Raw genomic sequence first — 21,470 nt, 5'->3', positions numbered from 1 at the left:
TCTTCATAGCTGGGTCTCATGGGAACCAGGTTTATCCTAAACCACGTGGTCCCTCATGTTTGTAGTTGCGCACTTGGGATCTTCCAGTGGAATGAAATCGATTTTAGTCATGTTTGTTCTTATGGCTTAAACTCAGGTGAACATTTATCTCAAGTTTGTTGATGTGACGCAGAAGGCAGGGCTTAGGATACATATCCACCCATCCTAAAGTGTCTGGATTTCCTTACAAAGGTGGCGCGAGCCATCAAAATGCTCAGAAATCAAGCAACTCCTGTTGTTTCAAAATGGAATTTTCCTCCTGTCACGCTCTGGATGTTCTGATGGGACTGTACTTCCAGCTTATGGCCAGCCCAGATTTTGAAAACTATCTTCTAACACAGTCTCCTGTTTTTCTAATTCGCATGTCTTCCTTCTTCTGCCCGCAGTGGCAGAGGTTGCTGCCCCATCCCAGGAAAAGCCCTGGCCAAGCTGGCTTTCTCTCTGTGTCTGGATGACGCAGCCAAGAATCTATCTCTTGTCCTGAAATCCTGGTACAGCTGAGATCCAAGAAGAGGTTATAGTCTGTTCGGAAAAACACAGGGCTGCAAATCTCCCAGTTCTTTGCTTTCTACCTTGTTTGTGTCTATAGACCTGAAATTTTTTTTCCCCTGAAAATCCCCTTGTCTCCTTCACTCCCTGCTTCTAACATAAGTCGCTCTGTGCCTGGGGCTGCATACACAGCCCACAGCCCCGGGGGAGAGGAAGGATGAACAGAATAAACTAAAAAGCAAACCGACTAACCAGAGCTTAACCAACCTGGGAGAAGAAAAATACTCAACTCCAACCTTCCACATGGAGATCATACACCTCTCACAAAAATTAAATCAAAATGGATCATAGCCCTAAATGTAAAATGCAAAATTATGAAACTCCTAGAAGAAGACAACATAGGAGAAAATATAGATGACCTTGGGTTTGGGCATGACTTTTTAGATACAACAGTAAAAGCACAATATACAAAGAAAATAATTTGGTAAGTTGGACTGCATTAAAATTTTAAACTTCTGTTTAGAGAAAGACGCTATTAGGAGAATGAAAAGATAAGCCACACTCTGGGAGGAAATCTTTGCAAAACATGTATCTGATAAAGGAGCAGTATCCAAAATACACAAACTCTTAAAACACAACATTAAGAAAACATGCAACCCAATTTAATAAAAGGCAGAACATCTGAACAGACACCTCAGCAAAGAAGATATATAGATGGCAAATAAGCACCTGAAAAGATACTGTACATCATATGTCATCAGGGAATTGAAAATGAAAGCTACAATGACTGACCACTACACAACTATTTCAGTGGCCAAAGTTCAAAACACTGACAATGCTGGCGAGGATGTGGAGCGACAGCAACTCTCATTCATTGCTGGTGGGAATGCAGAACGGTGCAGCCACTCTGGAAGACAGTTTGGCAGCTTCTCACCAAACTAAACCTACTCTTGCCATATGATTTAGCAGTCACGCTCCTTGGTATTTACCCAGAGGAGTTGAACACTTAAGCCCACTCAAAAACCTGAACATGGATGTTTATAGCAGCTTTAATTATAATTGCTCAAACTCGGAAGCGACCAAGATGTGTTTTAGTAAATGAATGGATAAATAAACTGTGCTACGTCCAGACAATGGAATATCATTCAGGGCTAAAAAGAAGCTAGCTATCAAGTCACGAAAAGACACGGAGGATCCTTCAGTGCATAATTACTTAGTGAAAGAAGCCCATCTGAAAAGGCTACAGGCTGTGTGACTTCAACTACATAACCTTCTGGAAAAAGGCAAAACTGTGTAGACAATTAAAAGATCGATGGTTGCCAGGGGGGTGGGAGGGAAGGAGGAACAAGAAGGTGGAGCACAGGGAGTGTTTAGAGCTGTGAAACTATTCTGTACTATTATGAAATGTTTGCACACCAAACATCTGCCAAAACCCATAGAATGTGGAAAGACAGAGTGAACCCTAAAATAAACCATGGACTTTAGTTAATAATAATGCATCAATACTAGTTCATCAGTTGTAACAAATGTACCACACTCACACAAGATGTAAATAATAGAGTGGGGGTGGGGTGGGTGGGAAGGAGTTTGTGAAAATGCTCTGTACTTTGTGATCAATTTTCTGTAAACCTAGAACCGTTCTTAAAAAAGAAAGCTTATTAATTTAAAAAAATAGTTTAGGTGTGGGTTCATTTATCTACATGTCGATCCTTACTGCAATACCAAACTTGACTACTTAGCTCTAAGCTACGTCTTGAAATCAGATAGTGTGGTTAAGTCTGAAACTGTGAATCTGAGATGTTACCACCTTCAAAGTTGTATCTGGAGAGACAGATAGATGATAGATGGATAGATAGTGGATTGGTAGATAGCGATACAGGCAGAAGCACCAAGACTTTGAGTCAGAAAGCACATCTTTACTTACTTATTTAGGAATAATAGTGGCCAGAGCGGCATCACAGTGTTGGTCCCCACGAGCGATATGATGAGAGCCAGGTAGATCCCGAACATTCGGTGAGATGGTACCACAGAAATATAGAAGCAGGAATATCTACCCCTCCCTTAGAGGGAGAGAGAGAGAGGGTTTATCTTTTCCTTATTTGGGGGAGGAAAGGAAGGTCCCTGCTCCAGAACGTTAGCCACCAGCTTTGTGGGGGATCAGAAGTTTCACCGCCCTTCGAGTGGAAGCAGATGGCTTTATCGTGAAGGAAGCAGGTGGATCAGGTTTAACAACCACATGTGAAGAGCAAATGTTTCTGGGCGATCAGAGTAGACCTCACCTTTACAGCACGCTGATTTCTGTTGCTCAGGAGGCAGGACTGTGCAAAAACACTGAGAAATCCAGGAATTACTGCCTTGCACAACATAAATTCTCTAACTTTATTCTTTTTCAAATGGTTTTGGCTGTTCTTGTCCCTTTATAGTTTCATATAAATTTTAAAATCATCTTGTTGATTTCTTTTTTAAAAAAGTATATTAGAATTCTAAATGGGATGGCATTTAGTCTATAGGTCAATTTAGGGAGGATTGGCATTTCAATGTTGGGTTTTTCCATATTCGAACATGGGGTATCTCTCAGTTTGTGTAGGTCTTGAGTAATTTCCCTTTGCTGTGTTTTGCAGTTTTCCATGTACAAAAGACGTGTGTCTTTCATATATTTCTTTAATTTTATTCTTAAGTAGTTTTTGATGCTCTTTTATAGTTTTATAGATTGATGTTATTGTATAGTTATAAAGATTTCAGTTTCTAATTATTCATTGGCAATCAGTAGTAATACAAGGATTTCTCTGGTGGCACAGTGGTTGAGAGTCCGCCTGCCGATGCAGGGGACACGGGTTTGTGCCCCGGTCCGGGAAGATCCCACATGCTGCGGAGCGGCTGGGCCCATGAGCCATGGCCGCTGAGCCTGCGTGTCCGGAGCCTGTGCTCCGCAACGGGAGAGGCCACAGCAGTGAGAGGCCCGCGTACCGCAAAAAAAAAAAAGAAAAAAAAAGTAATACAATTGATTTTTGAAAATTGACCTGTATCTTGTAACCTTAATAAATTCACTTACTAATCTGGTTGAATTTAAAAAATAGATTTCTGGCGCTTTTTTCCTTTTCAGTCTCTATGTCTTTTATTTCTTTTTTGTGCCTTATATCACTGGCTAGGATCACTAATAAAATGGAGAAGTGGTGAGAATGAACATCCTTTTCTTGTTCCTGATCTTAGGTAGAAAGGAGTAAGCTTTTTCCTACTGAGTATAATATTAGCTGCAGGTGTGCTATAGATGCCCTTAGTCAGGTTGAAGTCAGTTCCTTTCTAGTCCTAGTTTGCTGAGAGTTTTGATTTATTATATTTTTTTAAATCATGAGTTGGTGTTGAATTTAATCAAATACTTTTTCTGCATCAATTGAAATGGTTATGTGGTTTTACTATTTATTCAATTAAAATGATGACTTATATTGATTAATTTTTGGATATTAACCAAACTTGAACTTCTAGGATAAACCCCACTTGGGCATAATGTATTATCCTTTTTATATATTGTTGGATTCAGTTTGTGAATATTTTGTTAAGAGGACTTATGTCTATATTCATGAAGGACATTAGTCTGCAGTTCTTATTTCTTATGACATTTCTGTCTGGTTTTGGAATCAGACCTTTTGTGTACCCCAGCATTTACCAATATTTAACATTTCCGTTGTTCTTCATTCTGTTTTGAGGACCACTTTCACTACATTTCTCTTCAGTCTAAAAAAGTTCTTTTATCGTTTCTTATAGTGTAGTTCTGACTATGATGGATTCTCTTGGTTTTATTCTATCTGAAAAAGTCTTTATTTCACCTTCATTCTTAAAGGATGTTTTCACTGAGTATAGCATTCTGGGCTGACAGTATTGTCTTTCAGCACTTTAAAGATCCTGTTCCATTTTCTCCTGGCCTTCAGGTTTTCTGATGAGAAGTCAGTAGTGATGGAATTGATATTCCTCTATATGTAATATGTTGTTTTTCTCTTGCTGCTTTCAAGACACTGCTCTTTATTTTTGGTTTTTAACAGTTTGACTTGGATGTAACTCATAAGCTTCTTTGTGTTCATCCCGCTTGGTATTTGTTCATTATGTGTTTAATCAAATTTGGGGAAATTTTTGGCCTTTATTTCTTCAAATGTTTTTTTTTTTCTGCCCATTCTCTCTCTTCTCTCCCTTTAGTATTCCAGTGACACAAATATTAGACCACTTGATATCATTTAACTGGTCCTTGAGCTTCTGTTCAAATTTTAAAAAAATTTTGTCTTCTCTGTTTTCTTCATTTTGGATCATGTCAATTGACTTATCTTGCATTTCATTTAGTCTTTAGTATGTCTATTCAGCTAAGTGTATTCCTGTGAAATTTTTATTTCAGAAATTGTGGGGGTTTTTTGTTGTTGTTCTAGAATTTCTTTTTAGTTTTCTTTTTTTAATTGTGTCTGTATCTCTGATGAGATTCCCTGTTTTTCTGCTGAGATTTTCATTTGTTGAAAGCATGTTTCTTTCACTTCACTGACAATAGTTACAATACCCACTTCAAAATCCTGCCTGTGGGGGTCCAGCTTGGGTTCATGTGGGGATATGGCTTCGTTGCTTTTCTTTTCTCTTGAGAATGAATTCCATTTTCTTGATTCTTCATATGACAGGTAATTTTGGATTGACCCTGGACATTATGAATGTTAAGTTGTAGAGATTTTTGATTCTGCTATTTTTCTCCAAAGAGTGTTTTTCATATGTGTTCACAGGAAAGTTTTGTGTGAAAACTCAGTTTTTCAATGTGAATTCTAGTCTCAGTCTAGATCTTATTTCCTTAGCTGAGCTGTCTTAAGCCTGTTTCACATACATGTGGCTCAGGGTCTGTCAGAGACACGGGCAGGTAGAGTTGGAGGGTCTGACCTCTGAGTTTCTCCCTCCTGGGACCCCTCCCCTCCTTCAGCATTCATGGTTTCCTGGCTTCACTTTTCTGGTTCACTGTCTTTATTTTTCTTGTTTCCTAGGGCAGAAAACCTTTGGGGTTTTCCATGTTTGCCACCCGTGCTGCTGTGCATGCTGCATGGACCACATTTAGCCACTGGCAAAAAGCCACAGAGATGGGAATTTACTTGTATGGCTCCCGATCTCACCTTCCCCAGTAAATGTGCACCACCCCACCCCGGGTGTCAGCTTCTGTTCACTCTCCAGTACTTCTTTTCTCTCCTTCTTCTCCTTCTCCTTCTTCTTCTTCTTCTCCTTCTTCTCCTTCTTCTTTTTACTTTTTGGCCACACCACACGGCATGCGGGATCTTAGTTCCCCGACCAGGGATTGAACCTGCGCCCCCTGTGGTGGAAGTGTGGAGTCTCAACTGCTGGGCTGCCAGGGAAGTCCCTCTCCAGTACTTCTTGCTTCATGTTCATGTTTTATAGTCGTTTCCTGCAGGGGGGTGGGGGACTCGTCGGGTTGTGTTCTAGTCCATCAAATCCAGAGGCAGAATCTTTTTTAGGGGAGAAGACATTCTATTGAGATTTTGCTATAGAAATAGCTACGGAAGGCTGGAGGACTGAAGGGTGCAACTGCTGTCTCCCTCTGCGCAGGTCACTATGGGTACCCATGGGAGCCTGGTAATGACCAGCGGGAGAGAGGACGCCTGAATGCCACCTAGTGTGAGGAGTCTGGTGGGAGAGAGAGAGAGAGAGAGAGAGAGAGAAGGAAAGAAAGAAAAGGCAGAATTTTGATTGCAGTTTTGATATCAGAATGGATATGATTAGACTTTAAATACCCAAAACAGAGACTTCCTGCTGTTAGCTGAAAGTGACTGTGGGATCTGTGTGACCCTGTTCACTTGGGTAGGGAAAAATACTTCAAGTAGGTAAATTTCTTTGAGACTTCACATATCTAAAAATGTCATTATTCTTCTTCACAAATGATTGACAGTTTGACTGGGTAGACCCTTAACCACTGAGTCTCTGCTTTTATTATGGAACAATATTTACAATGAACAGAAACAAATAAATGGATAAAGAAATAAAGGTATAGAAATAAGAAAGTTCCAGGAGGTTTCTCTATCCATTCAAGCAATGGACATTTTTGGCTTTTGTTGAGGTTGTGAGCGTGCGTCTGGAGTGACCATTCAGTATTTGTCTGAAAGCACTTCTTAGGAGAATCACCTTTCTCTCACTTGCGGGTCTGGTCGATCACGGTGTCCTTCTCCATCTGACCACAGGGATGAGCACAGGGGCTCAGGCAAGGCCAGTCACGTTTCTGTTGTGTGGTTAATAATAGATCTGCCTGGCTATCTTCTGTTGGCCTCTCCAGATACGTCCTTGCCCTGCGTTCACCTGCTTGCTGTCCTGGGAGGCTCCCTGATCCATTCGCCTCCCACTGGACTGAGCCTCTGGGGCACCGCCCGGAGATCAGTGAGAGGGCCGGGCAGAGGCTAGACTGCGTGGCTTCACTGTGCCCCCACAAATGCCACAGCTCCTGTAGGAAGGGCCTCTCCACACAGCTCCCCACTCCAGCTCCTCCAGATTGCTTCTTTCTCCTGCCTCTTCTGGCCTGGGAACGATATGTCCTGTGGTTTGTAGCACTAAGGACAGCACTAGCTCGTGCTGGTTTCCTTAAAACCTGTACTCACCATGTAAATGGCCCCTTTATTAAATTATCTCACATCGCCTAATTGAGAGTGTGCGATTTGTTTCCTGCTAGGACTTTGGTGGATACGCTCTTTCCCCTTAAAGGAGGTGAGGCCGGAATTTCTAGTCGCCACCAGCCAGGCAAGCAGAAACAGAGCCACAAGGTAGAGATGAGCCTGATAACATCCTCTGAGCATCTGGACTCAGCTTGGTCTGCAGCTAGCTGCATCCCAGTCTTCCTAGAAGTATCAACTAACAAATTCTCTTTTTTAAAAATTAATCTAATTGGTACAGGATCCATGGAATTTATGGGGAGCCTGCTGGCTGGCTGTGAAGCACAGGACTGTAGTTCTCATCTTGACTTGGCACTGTGTAGCCATGCCAAGTTACTCAATTCTTGATTTTGTTATCTTTATCACAGCTAATTATTCACCTATCTTGTGGTATATTGAAATAAGATCTTCAGAGCACAATATAAATTCTTATTTTGTGCCCAGCTTATTGGCAGTGCAGTTCAAGGTTTAAAAAAAATTATTGGAAGAAATATGTATCATATTCCCTCAAGAGATCTAGAACATTACATAGAAATTTCATGTATGCATCCCTGTGCTGGTGATTCTGAAGCCTAGGGTCAGAGGACTTATTTTAAAAAAATGGAAAATGCTCTTCATCCAGGTCCCTGGGAGACTGGGAAACTGGGTAGATCTTTGCTGTCGGCCTGTGGCAGACCCCATGATTTGCTTACTCGGTGTCTATCTCCCACTTCCTCCTTGCTAACAGAGCTCTAATTTTGTTGAGAAACCAGTAAGTCCAGCCCCAGGTTATAGGCATCAGAGACCTAATCTAATTGCTACCATCAATGTTTCTTACTACTCTGGTCTCTCTGAAAGCTGGGGTGGTCATGCCCCAATCTGGCCAGTGGCACCAAAGTGGAGGTCTCAGGGTGGTGAGAACAGGGTTGCTCAACCCTGGCACTTCTGACATTTTGAACCAGACAGTTCTTTGTTGTGGGGAAGCCATCCTGTGCACTGTAGAATATTTAGCATCATCCCTAGTCCCTACCCACTAGATGTCAATAGCACCCTCTTAGTTGTGACAACCACTAATATTTCCAGACATTGTTAAATATCTCCTAGGTAGTAAAATCACCTCCACTTGAGAACTACTGTTTTAGAGGAAAGATCGTGCGTTGCTGATAAAAGGGAACCAGTGTGTCTGGTCCCTCCTCTCTGTCCTCCCTCCTGCCTTGGACAAGGGTGTGAGCATTGTAGCTGCGAGAGCCATTCCGCAGCCATGAGCGAAAGGCCAGACATTTCCTCCAAAACCACTGCTGCTTAACAGCAACCACCTAGTATGTGTTTACGTAGGTAAGATCAAGATGTAGAACTCAGCTGTATTCCTCTATACTAGCAAGAGACAATTAGAAATTGAAATGAAAAAATACCATGTACGATAACATGGAAAAATATTTAATACTTGAAAATAAATCTGACAAAAGATGTGCAAGATGTGTACCCCAAAAACAATCAAACCTTGCTGAGAGAAAAGACTTCAATAAACAGAGAGATAAACCATGAGTTCTGAAAACTCAGAATTGGTCAAATGTCAGTTCCCCTCAAACTGATCTATAGGTTCAATGTAATCCCAGCAAAAATTCCAATAGGCGCTTTTTAAAATGTAAATTGACACTCCCACAAGGTGGGAGAAGTATCAGTATGCATGTAGACCCCAGACTAATTGCAACCAGAAGGTTGACAATGCTGACTCCCAATCACCTCACCACCAACCAATCAGAAGAATGTCTACGAGATGACCACTCCCTCTTCGAACCATTACTATAAAACTCCTCACTACCCCCTCCAGGTTGGGGCACACAATTTTGAGAGGCACGAGCCCACTGTGTCCCCCTTTGCCTGGTAAAACAATAAAGCTGTTCTTTTCTACTTCAAAAAATATATATATATATATATATAAATTGACAGGCTGATTCTGAAATTTTATAAAAATGTAAAGGAGCAACAAGAAGCAAAACAATATTGAAGAAAAGGATAGGTTGGAGTACTTACACTACCTCCTTTCAGGCTTATAACCAGGTAATCAAGGCAATGTGGTGTTGATACAAAGACAGACACATAAACCCCTGCCACTGAATAGAGAGTCCAGATACAGATCTACGTGTGTATGATTAGTTGATTTTTGACAAAGGTGCCAATTTAATTCAATGTGAGATGGATAGTATTTTCAACAAATGGTGCTAGAACAATTGGACATCCATGTGGCAAAAAAAGAACCTCAATCTTAACTCATGCCATACACAAAAACTAAGTTGAAATCCATCATAGACTTACGTATAAAAGCTAACACTATCAAACTTCTAGAAGAAAACAGAAGAAAATCACTACTTAGTTGGGGTAGACAGATTCCTTAGGCAGGGAAAAAGCACAAACACAAAGGAGAATTCATAAATTGTACCTCATCAACATTAAAATCTTCCGTTCCTTGAAAGACATTATTAGAAAATTAAATGGCAATCCATAGAGAGAAGAAAATATTTGCAACCCATACATATGAGAAAGAACAAATATCTAGCATATATAAAGGAGTCTTACAACTCAATAATGAGAAGAAAAAACACTCCTAAATTAAAAATGGGCAAAAGATTTAAACTGACACTTCATAAGAAAGACATAGGAATTGCCAATAAGTACGTGAAAAGATGCTCAGTATCATTAGGCATCAGAGGAATGTAAATTAAACCACAATGAAGTACCTCTACACACGCACTAGAATGGCTAAAACGAAAAGAACTGACCAAATCAAACGTTGATGAGACTGTGGAAACACAGGAACACTCATACCTTGATGGTGGGAATGTAAAATATGGTACAACCATTTTGGGTAACAGTTGTGCAATTTCTTCTAAAGCTAAGAATATACTTATCATATCATCCAGCAATTCCAGTCCTAGGCATTTACCAAGAAAAATAAAAACATGTCCACAGAGACTTTTACATGAATAGTCCCAGCCATTCTATTCATAATAGTAAAAGACTGGAAACAACGCCAATATCTATCAACTGGTGAATGGACACACAAATTGTGGTACACCCATACAATGGGATGTTACTCAGCAGCAGAATGTAAAAATCTACTGACATACAACAGCATGCATTAGTCTTACACATACACTGAGCAAAAGCAGCGAGACACAGGGAATATATTATATGATTACATTTACAAGAAATTCCAGAAGAGGGAAAACCAATCTCTAGTTGCCATCTGGGCATGTGTTGGGGTGAGGGGTGTTTTGCAAAGGGGCAGGAGGAAACTTTCTGGAGTAATGGGAATATTCTGTATCTTGATTGTGGTGGTGATGGATGCACAGATGTATAAATTTGTCAAAACTCAGCTATGTGCACAGTTTAAATGGGTGCTGTTTCATTATACATTGTTGACTTAAGAAAGATGACCAGGACTGGTCTTTCTGCTGTATGGTAAGCTACAGGGGAGACTCTTCCCCTGAAGCAATAGTGGGGGCCAGGGGTTGGCTGTGGTTTCCTAGTTCTATGACGAAGTAAGTCTTCCTTGTTAGGGAGACATAGGAGAAGGTTGATCTGACTGCTGATCTAACCACATTTTCTCACTATCAGTATTAAAGAGATACCTTCTGAAGCATGATACAGCTTACTGGTTTAAATATTTACTTATTTCTGTCCGCATGTGTCACCCCCCTCACCTGTGTTATAATTAAGCTTTCATCTGCTTTTCTCATTGTGCCTGACACATCGTAGGTGTCAGTTAAGATATAACAGATGCCCAGCTGTCATCTTCTGTGTCTTATTTCTCAGTTGGTTCCAGACTCAGAAGGCAAAGATAGAATTGTTTTTTATCTGTCTCCTAAAACTCTAACAGCCCTCTCCTCCTATTGAAAATCATAACACTAGCACAATAATAAACCATAAATTGGCCATAAATAAACGTTTATTGGGTGTTTACTATGTGCCAGGTTTACTACACATGAAAGTGCTTATAAAACGGCATATCTTCCTCATGATAATGCTCATAATAACTCAGTGAAATGTGTACCATTTTCATTTGCCTTTTGGAGTGGATAAAATTTAGGCAGAGAGAGGTTAAGTAACTCACCCACAGTCACACAGTTAGTAGGTGGCAGCACTGGGTTTTGAATCCAAGTAATCCGATTCCAAAATGTTGGCCTCACCCACCCACCACTGCTTCCATTCTTGTCTGGCTCTAGTCCATTCTTCACACAACAGCCTGAGCAATTTTTTTTAAGGTAGATTTTATCAGGTCAGTTCTCTGCTGTAATTCCTCCAGTAGATCCCCATCACCCTTAGGAGGAAAAACAAAAACAAAACAAAACAAAATCCCCTTGATATGGTTCATAAGACCCTGCCACAACCTTTTCAGCCTCATTGGAGCCGTTTTCTCCTCACTTACTCTTCAAGGGCCGTACTCATCAGGCACATCACATGGCTTCCTGCCTCAGGACATTTGCACACGCTGTGTTCGTTACATGGAAGTCTCTCCCCACACCTCTGGTTCTTCAGGCTGTGTTGAAATACCACATTTTTAGAGAGGCTTCTCTAAGCCCTTCTTCCCCAAAGCCAATGGTATCTCCCTTTTATTGTCTCACTTTTTTTTTTTTTTTTTTTTTTTTTTTGCGGTACGGGGGCCTCTCACTGTTGTGGCCTCTCCCGTTGCAGAGCACAGGCTCCGGACGCGCAGGCTCAGCGGCCATGGCTCACGGGCCCAGCCGCTCCGCGGCATGTGGGATATTCCCGGACCGGGGCATGAACCTGTGTCCCCTGCATCGGCAGGCAGACTTTCAACCACTGCGCCACCAGGGAAGCCCCTATTGTCTCACTTTAACCTGTATTTTACAGCCATGGCACTTACCACATTTTGAAATTATTTTCCTTTCCTGTGTGTAACTGGTATGACCTGCTTCACCAGCTTGGGGTGAAAATTAAATCACAGTGCTTCATTTTCAAGTCAGAACTGGCTCTGGTTTCCACGAGCCAGATTTCCAGGAAGCTTACACCCTTCCTGGGGTTGTGGGTATGTTCTTTTCCCATCAAGTTGCCCAATAACTTAAGGGGTTTACTCACCTCGAAGGGGCCAGTCCGAACCCCAAACACCTTGACAAGAGTGAGCTGGAGCCTCTGACGAGTTCAGGAGTTCGCGCCCTTATTTTAAATGGTTGTGCTCCTTGTTGAGAACTGACCCGTGCACTGCCCCTGGTCCACTTTTGTTGGCCGAGCTCACACTTTGGGGCTCACCATGTGGTGGCGGGGTGTCCGATGTGGCTGTAGGGCTCAGCTCCAGTGTCCCATCCCTGCCCAGTGACCATGGGGTTCCTGGCTCTACACCAGGCTCTGTAGCTGGTGCTGCCCCTCCATGGTACATTGGAAACTGGGTTCAGGGGTGATCCCTGAGGACTCCAGCCTGCTGCAGGGTAGACAGCTTACGCTCCAGAGTCCCCCATGGGATCCAGCTGCACATCCTCCCTCCTTGTGGTCCTGCTTCTCCTCAGCCCACACCCCAGAACCGCGTACTGATGAATCCTCGTGTCTCAGGGTCGGTGGCTGCGGGAGGGGATCCGAGACCCGCTCCCCCATGATGAGCTGCCTGTGCACCCTTGACAGTCTCGCTGCCAGCTGATCACTGAAGCCATCTTATCGTCCAGGCTGTACAACCTGCACCCACCGTCATGGTCTCCTTCCCTTTCATCCCAGGGAGGCCTGGCCCCTGTCTCAGTCGCCCCCTCCCCTGCTTGCCTGGAGGGTTAGGAGAAGCAGCTTCTGTTGGGCATACTCAGACACGGGCCTTCCATCCCCTAGCTCTAAAGCAAGGTTGGCACTCTCCTCCCGCTACCAAGAAGGACCATTCAAGTGAGGCTTTCCAACACAAAGATAATTTGCTCCTGAAAAATTGAGAACTTTCCTAGATAGAAACTGTGAGAAACTTTTACATGGAAGCTCATTTTAAATTAAAAAAAATAAAGCCTCCATCCTACTGAGTGTTTCCTCACTGCATGTCTGTCTCCTGTTTAAGCCTCGGGACCTCAGCTTCTGTGAACCCACTCCTGGCACATGGTGGGCAGCCAATCAGTATTTGCTGGATGAATGAATATATCACCAACTCCTGAAAAAATCATGCCTATCAGGAAACTAGGACAAGAGTTCGAGAACCAAAGGATTAGCGTGGAGTTATCACCTTATGAAAAACTGATCATGGGTAGATATGTTTGTGTCTATATACATGTAATTTTATTCAAGTTTTTTATTTCAAGAAGGGCCACTTCTTTTTATTTGGAAAGGGCCACTTCTTTTTATTTGGAAACTTTCAAGTGAGATTTCAGACATTCAACATGGTATGAATATAAACAAGAAATAGAATATAACGAACACCAGGGAACTCACTACAAAGTTTAATAAACCCAAACTAAAGTACAGTTGCAGCCACTTGGGTATCCCTCCTCACTTTTCCTCCCACTAGAGGTAACATTGTCCTAATTTGGAGAAACTTCCGCAGCCCTAGAAGCCACAGCCCAACACAGAGGTGATCTTTCCCCTCCCCCTCCAGCCACAGGTGATTCAACCCAGGTGGATGCTCCACACACCTAGACTTATTTTGGGTGTGGCTACAATGAGCCTTGAGAGGGAAGAAAAGTGTGAATAGCATGGAGGAATTTAAAGACTGAGCAGATGCTCAGGGAAGTGAGGGGAAGGGGGAAGGGGAAGGGGAGAGATGGGGAGGTAAAGAGAGTCGGGGGGAGGGAGAGGGGGAAGAGAAGAGAGGGAAGGGGGAGGGGGAGAGTCTTGTGCCCTATTTCCAAGTAGTTTCCACTTCCCTGTTCCACACCTCCCAGACCTGTCTGCTTTTCCTAATTGTGATCTGTGACAGTCCTTTATAACCTTCCCATGATCTCCATTTTACTTGACCTAGTTTGGATGGATTCTATTACTTTTTTTTAAAATAAATATATTTATTTTATTTATTTATTTTTGGCTGCATTGGGTCTTTGTTGCTGTGTGCCGGCTTTCTCTAGTGGCGGCGAGCGGGGGCTACTCTTCGTTGCGGTGCGTGGGCTTCTCATCGCAGTGGCTTCTCTTGTTGTGGAGCACGGGCTCTAGGCATGTGGGCTTCAGTAGTTGTGGCAAGCGGGCTCAGTAGTTGTGGCACACGGGCTTAGTTGCTCCACGGCATGTGGGACCTTCCCTGACCAGAACTCGAATCTGTGTCCCCTGCATTGGCAGGCGGATTCTTAACCACTGCGCCACCAGGGAAGCCCCAATATTACTTTTAACTAAATAATTCTTAAGATAAACTTTCCCCACAGAAAGAAGAAATATGATTCACCCAGTACAAGTGGACGAAGTTCCTAGAATCATAGAATTTGATTGATTCATTTATTCAACAGATATTTATTGGGCTTTGTGTGAATCTTTGGTCCAAACTTCCAGTTGGGGTGATCAATCCACTTGGTTTGCCATGATTTTCCCAGTTTGAGTACTGAAAGTCTGTACTGATAACCACCTCGGTCTCTGCAAACTGGGACCCTGGGCCACCCTACTTCAGTGTGCCATCTTGGTCTCTAGTTGTTCACACTGCACAAGCATTTGGCTAGACTTTAATGGCTAGAAAGTTCTTTGTGCTAAGTTTATTCCATCTTCATATAGTTTCTACTGCCATATTCTGCTCTGGTTCTTCTCTGGTAAGACATATTTTTCCAGTGTTAAAATTTATTCCTTCCTGGCCAGGCATGAGCTATAATTTATGCCTTGATTGGTTACCCATGGCCCACCCCAGAGCAGGCAAAATTTAGGGTACTTCCCAGGCTCCAACAATCCCCTGGCGCTGTGCCTGTGCTAATCTCTTCCTTGGGAGGAACGTCTGAGGACCCCTTTCTCTGGCCAAGTGATCCCAAAGCACTACCCATACATGTGCCCCCGACTACTGCATCCTTTCACCAAACACATCCATCGAAACTCTGGTGCCGATACAAGAAGGGGAGATGGGTCCTGGATTCCAACGAATATAATACAAGGTCCTGAGCACCAAATTCTATAAGAGAGACAGGTCAGCTGCTAATGGGATTGGGAGGAAAGTGAGGACAGTCAGCTGGGGGGAGTCGGTCACTTCAGATTAAAGCTCCGGCTGAAAAAGCAACTGCTCAGTTGCAGTTTTCTGAACTAGCAGACCGAGCACACTGACCTCATTGTGAAGAGTGACCAACTTTAACAGGTCAAACTTTTGGAGAGTATTTTTGTTTCATTTTCAAGTCAAAGCACTTAGAGACCTCGGCCTGAACTGCCTTCGCTCAAGAGGTGCATGACCTACTCCCTAATTTAAGGAGGTGTCTTTCTTTTTTCTTTTTTTTAATATTATTGAAGTATAGTTGATTTACAACGTTGTGTTAATTTCTGCTGTACAGCAAAGTGATTCAGTGTACATATATACACAATACATTCTTTTTCATATGGTTTATCACAGGATATTGAATATAGTTCCCTGTGCTGGACAGTAGGAACTTGTTGTTTATCCATTCTCTATATAAAATTTGCATCTGCTAATCCCAAACTCCCAATCCATCCCTCCCCCACTCCCTCTTGACAGCCACAAGTCTGTTCTTTATGTCTGTGAGTCTGCATCTGTTTCATAGATAGGTTCATTTGTGTCATATTTTAGATTCCACATATAAGTGATATCATATGGTATTTGTCTTTCTCTTTTTGACTTACTTCCTTAGTATGATAATCTCTAGGTCCATCCAGGTTGCTGCAAATGGCATTATTTCATTCTTTTTTATGGCTGAGTAGTATTCCATTGTATATATATCCCATATCTTCTTTATCCATTCATCTGTCGATGGACATTTAGGTTGTTTCCATGGCTTGGCTATTGTGAATAGTGCTGCTATGAACATAGAGGTGCATGTATCTTTGTGAATTATAGTTTTCTCTGGATATATGCCCAGGAGTGGGATTGCTGGATCATATGGCAACTCTCTTTTTAGTTTTTTGAGGAACCACCATACTGTTTTCCATAGTGGCTGCACCAACTTACATTCCCACCAACAGTGTAGGAAGGTTCCCTTTTCTAAGGAGGTGTCTACTTAAGCGCCACCTTTGTTGAGGCCTCCTCAGCCTACCCTATCCAAATAGCACCCCAGTCATTGCTGTCTATTTTTCTTCTTAGCATTTATCATCACCTATTACATAATTTTATTTTGTTCATTTAATCTCTTCCTCATTGCTCATCAGGATGTAAGCTCCATGAGAGCAGAGGTGTTATCTATTTTATGCTTTGCTGTATCTATAGAACAATAGAAGATGCTCAGTAAATGTTTGCAGGAGGAAGGAAGGAAGCAGGTAAGTTTTAATGCGAGAGGAAAGGTCCAGTGCTGCCAAGGTAGAGCAAGTCCATTCCGGGTCTTAGTTCTGCCACTTACTGGCTGAGTGACCCTGAAAAAGTCACTTAACCTCTCTGAACCTTGCTGTCCTCCTCTGTCAAATGGTGGTAACACTAGCACCTGTGGGCCTTGAAAAGTTGTTGGGAGGATTATATGGGGTCCTTTGTAAATAGCTTAGCAAACTTCCTGAAAGTGGGAGCAGATACCCCATAAACAGGAGCTACAATGATGTATATAGTGTTTGCAGGGGTGAGGGAGAGGGCCACAGCCCAGAGCCCTGGATGCTCTGGGAAAAGGTGATCCTCCTGCAGGGAAGAAGGGTGGGTCCTGACCAGGCTGGAGGTGAAGGTTGATGATGGTTGGTGATGGTTGGTGATGGTTGGTGATCCAAGTCAAGTCTTTGTCCTGAAAACCAGTTTTTCAGACCTCCAGACCTCCAGAGTTTCTTTGAGGATTAAAAGAAATACCTTATACGAAGAAGTTCCTTTTAAGCCATAAGTTGTATGTAAAGGCTCTTATTATGATCTCCCAATCGCCCGAGGCTGTCTATATATAGACACTTGTCCATCCTGTCCTCCACGGACTGTCCAGGCAGAAACATTGCTAGTTGTCTGCATCGATCTCTGCTCAAAAGACTCAGTTTCCCCCGAATTTATTTTATATTATTTTAGCCTATTTTAATATGGGCATTTAGCAGAACAAATGTACTTTTCTATTATTCTACATTATCATATTATAATTCCTTAAGGGAATGTTATTTGCTTTGGAAAACTGCCTAGTTTTTCATTATCCTCATCTTTGTTGGTGTAATTTCTTTGTCCAGTTTGCTCTGTTTATAAATATATTTATTACTTTGGCTCATTTTTACCCCTGTAATCCCATCCCTAATCTCCACAGCATGATCACGATATAAGTTTTAGGAATATTTTTCCCTTACTCACCATTATTTGTTCATTCATTTAGTCATTTATTCATTCAACAAAGAAAGTGCGCACTGTGTGCCGTAGTGGACTGAGGGTAACAGCAAACCGAGCAGATTTAAAATGAAGAGCTGTGGAAGAAACTAAAGCAGGGAAGGAGGATAAAAGGTTGAACTGTCAGGGGTTTCAACGTTGGGATGGCCGGGCCGTGCCCACTGAGAAGGTGGCATTTTGTGAAGACTTGGAGGGATCAGGGGACAGTTCTAGAATTGCTATCTTGCAAAGTATGTCACCTAAATTACACCCTCTGCTATATTAAGTGTGGTTTGTGTATCACTGTGCTGGAGTAGAGCTGGGCCTGTGTATAGTTATCCACCCAGGCTGCTGCCGCCCCAGGGCTACACCCCAGAACTCCGCTAGCATTTTGTTCTCAGTAGTTTTAAATACCTAGTGATTGGTCTAGCACCTTGCCTGCATGAATACTATTTTGCTGTTTTCTCTTATAGTTCTTAGAGGTGGGAGTGCTTTTCCCCCAACAATGAACGCACAACTTCATCTTGTGTGTCTGCTTCCCGTCTTGCATGTGTTTCATGTTCTTCTTTCTCAAATACTTGAAAACAGAATAAAGAGATCTACACGTTGTAGACATTTGGCTGTAAAACCATCCATTACCCTGAGTGTGCACCACAGGAACTCTATGAATTATTAAATTGAGTATATGACACTGAATTTTGTCAGCGTTTTGATACTCCTTACATTTCACCTCAGCATGACCCCTGAATAGAATCAGGATGTTTTGAAAATCTAGATTAAACAACACTCATTTTCTAACCAAAATCAAACTAAGCTTACTTTCCCTTTACCCCAGAGAATATGGTCAAACTGCCATAGGATCTACATGGCTTTTAAAAGTTTGGGACAGAAAAAAACCACTAAGAGCCCTTTTTTCTTTTGGTTTTGTTTTGCACTCTTCATATTCTTTTATTATTGTTTTTGCCTGTGGCAGATGAACAACATCTCAGAAAAGACAGTCACCCCCCACCCACCATGTGAGGTGGGGTGTTGGGGGGATTGACACTGAGGGCCCCCAACCCACTTCCTTGCTTGGTAACTTTGACCTTGGCCAAATGCCATCACGTCTCTGAACCCCAGTTTCTTCTTTCATGATGTAATACCCTTCTTCTCACAGGGCTACTGTAAGCCCAGGGAAACCAGCGGTCCCAGCAGAGACAGACAGAACTCAGGCCCTGGTGGGTCACTGGAACCCCCCTCCTAATGCCAGGGTCCTTCCTGAGGGCCTCATCTCCACCTCCCCACTCCCTCCACTAGGGTGTCTTCCTACCTTGCGTTCAGTCACCAAACCTCCCCACCCCCCCATGCTTCCACAGATAACATCATCTCCATGTGGAGGCTCTGTGGAAACCACAAAGAGAAATCGTAGTGTCGGGGATAATTAACACTGTATTGTTTTTTAAAAAAAAAACTCTTTCCTGAACTGCATTAATTTTTCCCCATTATCAGTTTCAGTTTTCCAAAAACTTATAGAAATTTTCAGTATTTGTTGGTAAAGAACTACTGCTTGCTAATTACTGTTGAAATTTTTCTTATTTTTTTAATTTTTAAAAAAATTTATATATTTTATTTATGTATTTTTGGCTGCATTGGGTCTTTGTTGCTGCATACGGGCTTTCTCTAGGTGTGGCGAGCAGGGCTGCTCTTCATGGCGGTGCGCGGACTTCTCGTTGCGGTGGTGTCTCTTGTTGCGGAGCACGGGCTCTAGGCACGCGGGCTTCAGTAGTTGTAGCACGTGGGCTCTAGAGCGCAGGCTCAGTAGTTGTGGCGCACGGGCTTAGTTGCTGCATTGCGTGTGGGATCTTCCCAGACCAGGGCTCAAACCCACGTCCCCTGCATTGGCAGGTGGATTCTTTTTTTAACATCTTTATTGGAGTATAATTGCTTTAAAATGTTGTGTTGCTTTCTGGTGTATAACAAAGTGAATTAGCTATATGTATACATATATCCCCATATCCCCTCCCTCTTGAGCCTCCCTCCCACCCTCCCTATCCCATCCCTCCAAGTGGTCACAAAGCACCAAGCCGAACTCCCCGTGCTATGCGGCTGCTTCCCACTAGCTATCTATTTTACGTTTGGTAATGTACATATGTCAGTGCCATTCTCTCACTTCGTCCTAGCTTACCCTTCCCATTCCCAGTGCCTTCAAGTCCATTCTCTACATCTGGCAGGCGGATTCTTAACCACTGTGCCACCAGGGAAGTCCCGAAATTTTTCCTTCTAGCCAACACCTAGTGAATATCTGCCTTTCTGCTACCATGATCACATTGCCAATCAAATTTAACCTGTGGAATACCCAAACATAGAGATAAATAGCACTTGTACATTATCAAGTGTCTTAACAAGTTAGAAAATGGATCAAATCCTTGTAGGTGGCAATATTTAGTTTGGGATCTGCTCTGTCTTCATGGCACTTTAGTTACTATGATCCTGGGGAATTTTCTAGACAAAAAACGCTTGCTGTTTTCAAATTCATCAAATCCTTGTCTTATCAGTGGTTGTGTGTATAAATTTTATTGTCTGTAAATAAAGAATATAGTAAGGGGAAGCATTTGGGACAAGACATAGGCTTTCATATAAAAATAATCAGCTTGAAGCGTTTAACTTGAACTGAGGATTAAGCACACTTAGATAACTGTCTCAAATGGTAATGAAGTGTTTTGTTTTATTTTTAAATGTCATTTTGTCTTAATGCAAACTCAAGGTCCTCCTGTGGAGTGCTTTCACTTAGCAGGAAAACAAGACCAGACATGAATTAATGCCCTCCTCTGAGCACCTACTCTTTCTCTATTCTGAGCTCTTCAGAATTCAAGGTGCTTCTTTTTTTTAAAGTAAGATTAATTCTGTTTTATTTATTTTATTTTTTAATTGAAATATAGTTGATTTACAATGTTGTGTTAGTTTCAGGAGTACAGCAAACTGAATCGGTTATACATATACATATATCCACTCTTTTTTAGATTCTTTTCCCATATAGGCCACTACAGAGTACTGAGTAGAGTTTCCTGTGCTATACAGTAGGTCTTTATTAGCTATCTGTTTTACATACAGTACTGTGTATATGTCAATCCCAATCTCCCAGTTTATCCCTCTGCCCCACCCCTTACCCCCTGGTAACCATAAGTTTGTTTTCTACATCTGTAACTCTACTTCTGTTTTGTAGATAAAGTTCATTTGCACCTTTTGTTTTTTAGATTCCAAATATAAGTGATATCATAGGATATTTGTCTGTCTCTTCCTGAGTTACTTCACTTAGTATGATAATCTCTATCTCTAAGTCCATCCATGTTGCTGCAAATGGCATTATTTCATTCTTTTTTACAGCTGAGTAGTATTCCATTGTATATATATATGTTCCACATCTTGTTTATCCTTTCCTCTGTTGATGGACATTTAGGTTGCTTCCATGTCTTGGCTATTGTAAACGGCACTGCAGTGAACATTGGGGTGCATATATCCTTTCAAACCATGGTTTCCTCTGAATATATGCCCAGGAGTGGGACTGCAGGGTCATATGGTAGCTCTATTTTTAGTTTTTAAAGTAACCTTCATACTGTTCTCCATAGTGGTAGCCACCTTCTCTTTAATGCCCAAACTATGCAGTTAAAGCAAGTGCTTAGAGAAACCATTTCCTGTAGTATCTTGTCGCTCACAGCTCACAAATATTAAGCTCTTCCTTCTACCTACAGACTATCCCAGGCTATTTGTGTGGTTCCTGAGCCCATCTGTTCTAACCTGTACTCGCTGCTATTTAGAATACAGATGTTAATTACCTCTTTAACGTCTCCCAGCTCCTTGCTAGAAGCCTCAAATGCCCCCAAGCATCTATTAGGTTCTCAATACCCATGCCATTCCTCTTTCCTTTCACAGCAACCCAACTCTTCCCTCCCATCAAC

At 42.2% G+C, this 21,470-nt stretch overlaps 1 long non-coding RNA gene across 1 annotated transcript in view; it reads left to right on the top strand.

Moving 5' to 3' along the window:
* The window catches only part of LOC149749957 (uncharacterized), a 57,087-nt gene extending 53,590 nt beyond the window's left edge, over positions 1-3,497 (top strand). Inside the window, exon 3 of the long non-coding RNA XR_016391921.1 lies at positions 426-3,497. This is a non-coding gene — a long non-coding RNA (uncharacterized LOC149749957). The remainder of the gene's footprint in view (positions 1-425) is intronic.
* The last annotated feature ends 17,973 nt before the right edge of the window (positions 3,498-21,470 follow it).

Source organism: Delphinapterus leucas, chromosome 2 (assembly GCF_059928025.1).
Source record: "Delphinapterus leucas isolate spDelLeu-1000000601 "Yukka" chromosome 2, BTC_Dleu_Yukka2, whole genome shotgun sequence".
Classification (NCBI taxonomy): Eukaryota; Metazoa; Chordata; class Mammalia; order Artiodactyla; family Monodontidae; genus Delphinapterus; species Delphinapterus leucas.
This window is presented reverse-complemented; position numbering and strand designations above follow the sequence as displayed.